At 36.2% G+C, this 4,995-nt stretch overlaps 1 pseudogene; it reads right to left on the bottom strand.

Annotated features, from left to right (window-relative positions):
• Nucleotides 1-3,396: 3,396 nt before the first annotated feature.
• On the bottom strand, nucleotides 3,397-4,602 carry LOC112721011 (uncharacterized; annotated as a pseudogene).
• Between the last annotated feature and the right edge of the window lie 393 nt (nucleotides 4,603-4,995).

The raw sequence follows: 4,995 nt of genomic DNA, 5'->3' as shown, positions 1-4,995 counted from the left end.
TAACGGATCGACCTCGTATTCAAGAGAGAAAGTCTCAACTAGTAGGGTGATGCATTATATTTAATGTGCATTTTAAGACTAGTTATACTTGGTTTGTTTGATATAATTATATAAATAAGAAAAGGTGGTCTTATAAGCAACTTATTAGGGATTTAAATCTCAACATGTGGATGTGGATGCAGTAATAGTAAATCTTTAAATGGAGTTCAGATCTGCGATAGAAAAAAGATAAATTGATATTACAATATTATATCAGGATTTTTATAAAAAAATATTTTATAATTCATTTATTATTAGAAAATTAATATATAACAATTGAAAAGAGAAAAATGAACTCCAACCAAACGAAACAAGTATTAATTCATCGCGGATTTAGTTTTATTTAGAAATGGCAAGAGGTTAACAGGACCTGCGAAATTTCTATGGGAATGGAGACCTGCTCTCACAAATAAATAAGAACAGGAGTGGAGATTGAGATACTTGCCTCACGAAAATCTGCAAAAATTTCATGAAAAAAAAGTTACTTACATGTTTTTATATATATAAGTTATGTAAGTAACTCTAATTCATTTTATTTTAATTTATATGTTGAAAATTTTATGTCTATATTATTATGTTAAAATTATGTTTGATTTGATATATTTAGTTGAATTATATAAGATTTTATTATAGTTGTGTTAATTATTTTTAAAAAAATTAAAATTTAATAATATCCAATTATCCATAGATATCTGCGGGCCACAGAAAGAAATAAACGGGGACCTGTAGTGGGATGGGCAGGGATGGAGGACGGGGGGTCTTCGCTCCTATGGAGACTCATTGCCATCCCTAGTTCCATCTAAGTGTTTGCCGTTGATTCTATGCACAAGTTATGATTCGAATCATTGACACTTACTTAAGCAGACTAGTGAACTAACAACTAGTGGTTATATACATACATACATATTTAATTCTGGTATGATTTCTAAATAAAATAGGGAGACTTTTCTTAATCAATTCTGTTGCAGCATCCATTCCTTTCTATCATATGCAGGTATCTTATTTTCTAAATTGGGTTTGCGATAAATTGTCTTCTATGATGAGACAGTTCCTTTGGAAGGGTCAAGTTGATGGCGGAGGTCTTTCTCTTGTTAATTGGAGGAATGGTGGTCACTCCAAAGAAATTTGGTAGCCTGTGTGTTAGAGATCCTGCATATACTAATATATCTTTACTTGGTAAACTGGTTTGGCAATTTTTTTATTGTCAGGACAAGTCTTGGGTTGCTCTATTGAGGGCGAAATATCTGAAGAATGAGGGAGTTTTAGATGGCCCTGTTCCTTACAACGTTTCTCATGTTTGGAAGAATATCTCAAAGGCTTTTGATACACTTAAGGATACCTTCTCTTGGTGCGTTGGGTCACTTGATTAATCTTTTTGGTTTGACAAGTGGAGTATTGAGGGCCCAATTGCTCAAGATGTCTCTTTTATTCATATATCTAACTCTGATTTAACTATTAGAGATGTTTGGAAAGATGGCAAATGGAATCTCCATGATGTTTTTTCTAACATTCCAGAAGATGTCAGACAGTGTTTGAATGCTTATAATCTGGATTTAAATGCTGGGAAGAGTTCGGGTTGGGCGTGGAGTGTGGCATCTTTTAGACTCTACTCAGTTAGGAGTGGATACAATTGGTTAGCCAAAAGAAAGTTTGACTGGAATGAGCGTGATAATTGGTCGTGGGTATGGTGATTGCATATTCCTAAGAAGTACAAGTTCTTGATTTGGCTCAGTCTTCATAATGCTATTCCTACAGCGGAGTTTCGATTGGATCGTGGCTTAGTTTTATTTAGCACTTGTCATCAGTGTCAGAGTGGTTCTAAATCCATACTTCATTGTCTTCGAGAGTGTCCCAGTGCTAAGGAGGTCTGGAACCTTTTAGGCCTGTACTCAGATAACTCGGATTTACATGATTGGCTCTACAGAGGTGCAAGAGTGGAGATGTTTTTCTTTTCTTCTCGACCATCTGGTGGATTTGGAGAAGCAAGAATCATGACTTATTTAATACAGATGACTCTTGGAGTTCTAGTAAAGTAGTGAGTTTGATTCGTAGTTCAGTAAGGGAGTTCTACACCATTTTTACTATGAATCAATCTTTGTCTCCTCGTTCAATTTGTTTGCATTGGGTTCAACCTCCCATTCATTATGTTAAATTGACTTGTAATGCTAGTTGTTTTGTTCCTTTTGGCTATGCTAGTTTTGGTTGTATTATTCGCAATTCTGATGGATGTTGGCTGGTTAAAAGGTTGCACTGGAAAGTTGAAATGTGCAGTGTTCTTTTTGCTGAATTGTATGCGATTTGGAGAGGTTTACTTCTAGTTTGGAATAGTAGATTTCGTGAGGTTATTTGTGAAACAGACTGTTTAGAAGCCCTTTTCTTGGTAAACCAAAGAATGCTTGGTAATGATATTCCGGAATGGGATTTGACAAAGCATATACAGGAGGTTATGAATTGGAATTAGAGAGTCTCTATTCTTTTAATTCAGAGGAATGCGAATAGTGTTGCAGATTGTATGGCTAAAGCAGTTGCTTCTTACAACTAGAAAATGGCTTAATACAGACAGATTTAGTCTTTATTATAGACGGATTTTTGGTTACCGACGAAATACCGACGGATTTTTACTAGTTACCGACGGATTTTTCCTCTGTAAATTCTCCATCGATTTCCCGAAGGCGACGAACTTTCTGACGAATTTTCTGTCTGTAATTACAGACGAATTTTCAGACGGATTTTCCGTCTGTAATTACAGACAGATTTTCAGACGGATTTTTCGTCTGTAATTACAGACGGATTTTCCGACAGATTTTTGAACTTTGGAAAATCATCTCCCACTCTGATTACAGACAGAAAATCTGTCTGTAAATCCATCAATAAGGTAAAATAATTTTTTTTATTTTTCTAATTACAAAATAAGCTTGTTTTCATACAAAATAAATATAAATTTAATACAATTTTTTATCTAATTTATATTCGAATATTTATAATATTTCAAAAAATAAACAAATTCATCGTATTATCAAACTAAAAGGAAAATACTATAAACAAACAAGTCAATATAATTCAAAACATAAACAAAGTGTATTGATACATCAACTATAATAATAAATAACAACCATACATCAACAAAGTGTATTGAGTAAATTAAAAGTTAATGGGTATCCAAAGGGCTCTAAATAATTTTTCTCATACTAGTAAATTAAAAGAACTATGTTACAAGCAACTCCTATTCAATTTCCTAACTCATTTGAACAATTTTCTGCTGCTACTGCTTCTTTTTCATCATCCCAGCTTTCCTCACACGGTCACAAATGTTCTTTAAGACCAGATCATCCATGTGCTGAAATAGTGGTATATATCTTACCAATCATCAGGGGCGCTTTTAACAGCTTGATCAAAATAGCCCTCAGCACGATCAGCATCCTTCTCTATTTGCCAAATTAAATCGGCAGAGTGACAAAACAGTTGCATCACCAGGATTAGCCAAAATGGCTCTTTCAAGATACTCCTCGGCTTTAGGATAATCTCTACGAACCTATATTTGCAAATTGAATATCAGTGAACCATTCATAGACAGAGCACAATAGTTTTCTTAGATCTTCCATGTATTGATAAGTTTCAAAAACAAGCTTTACCTCTTTTAAGAACTTGGCATAATTTCCAAGCAGAAGCGTATTGTTGGGGTTAGCTTGAATCATGGTTTGGTAATAAGCATCAGTCTTATCTGATTTCAAGCCACCTCCATCTGGGACTCTTCCACTGCCACCACATATCTTGCCACCATCACTCCCCTATTACCTCTCTTCTTCTCTTCACCACCATCTTCATCATATTCTACTATGACTTACCTATCTAAACCTGAGATTGAGAAGAGTTCTCTGATTGAAGGTTTCCCTTTTATTGTGTGAATCACTTGGTCACTTTCTTTGATCTTGGTACCATGCTGACTCTTGAGCACGTTACTACGTGGTATGCGACTGATACGAGTATAACTAAATGCAAGGAAGGAAGTGAGAGGTTTGCAACGTCAACAAAAGAGGTTGCAACTAACTCGGGACAGATGGCAGCAGATCCTCAAATTCAGGGCCTCAGAAGAAGCGTGAGAAAGAGGTCAAATAGCAGGCTGTTGAGAGATTTCAGGCACTAGGCGTATTGTGGTATTTTCTTCTTTCTTCTCTCTCAACCCTCTTTCTTTGGTCACTCTCATTCAGCTGCTACATGGAAATTTCCCTTCTAATTTCCTATTCAGTTATCTTTCCTTTCCTGTGCTGATTCCTATTTTCATCTCTCAGGTTATGGATTCTTCCCACTGCTGCAACCTGATTCGGCGGATTCTGATTTCCCTATTTTCTTCAATTTTTGTGCAATTACTGTTACACTAAAGAACTCTATCTTATTTCTGTTCTTAGAGCTCAAGTCACTGATGAGCTTGATTTCCTTCTGATTGTTCTTAATTAATTTTGAACTCTAAACTTGTATTTCTGGCGTAATTACTCTATTCAATATACATACCATTTCACTGTTTTTGTTTAGAGCATTTATCACCCTATCATTTGGTGCTTTCATCGTGCCATGGCAGAAAACACGAGGCTCAAAACTTTGGAGGTAGAGCTGAAACGCTTGGGTCAGCGCATCGAGGAGGTCTTAGATGAGACTCGCGCTGAACGCGCGAGAGCCACAGAGACTACGAGCTTGAAGTTTGACGCCATTCAATCCTCGTTGACGCAAATCATGCAGGAACAATCTTGATCTCGCTCTCCATCGAGGGGTTTCTCCCATGGTTCGAACTCTGGTCATGGGGTGGATAATGTGAATCGATTGGCTCAGCATAGCCGAGTAAAGTTTGATTTGCCCAAGTTTGATGGCACAGATGCTCTGGGGTGGATATTCTCCATGGATCAATACTTTGAGTTTTTCAAAGTGCCAGATGATGAATAAATTGGGATCGCTGCAATACAC

Source organism: Arachis hypogaea, chromosome 11 (assembly GCF_003086295.3).
Source record: "Arachis hypogaea cultivar Tifrunner chromosome 11, arahy.Tifrunner.gnm2.J5K5, whole genome shotgun sequence".
In the NCBI taxonomy this organism is placed as follows: domain Eukaryota; kingdom Viridiplantae; phylum Streptophyta; class Magnoliopsida; order Fabales; family Fabaceae; genus Arachis; species Arachis hypogaea.
Note: the sequence above shows the minus strand (reverse complement) of the source record. Positions and strands in the feature narration are given on the sequence as shown.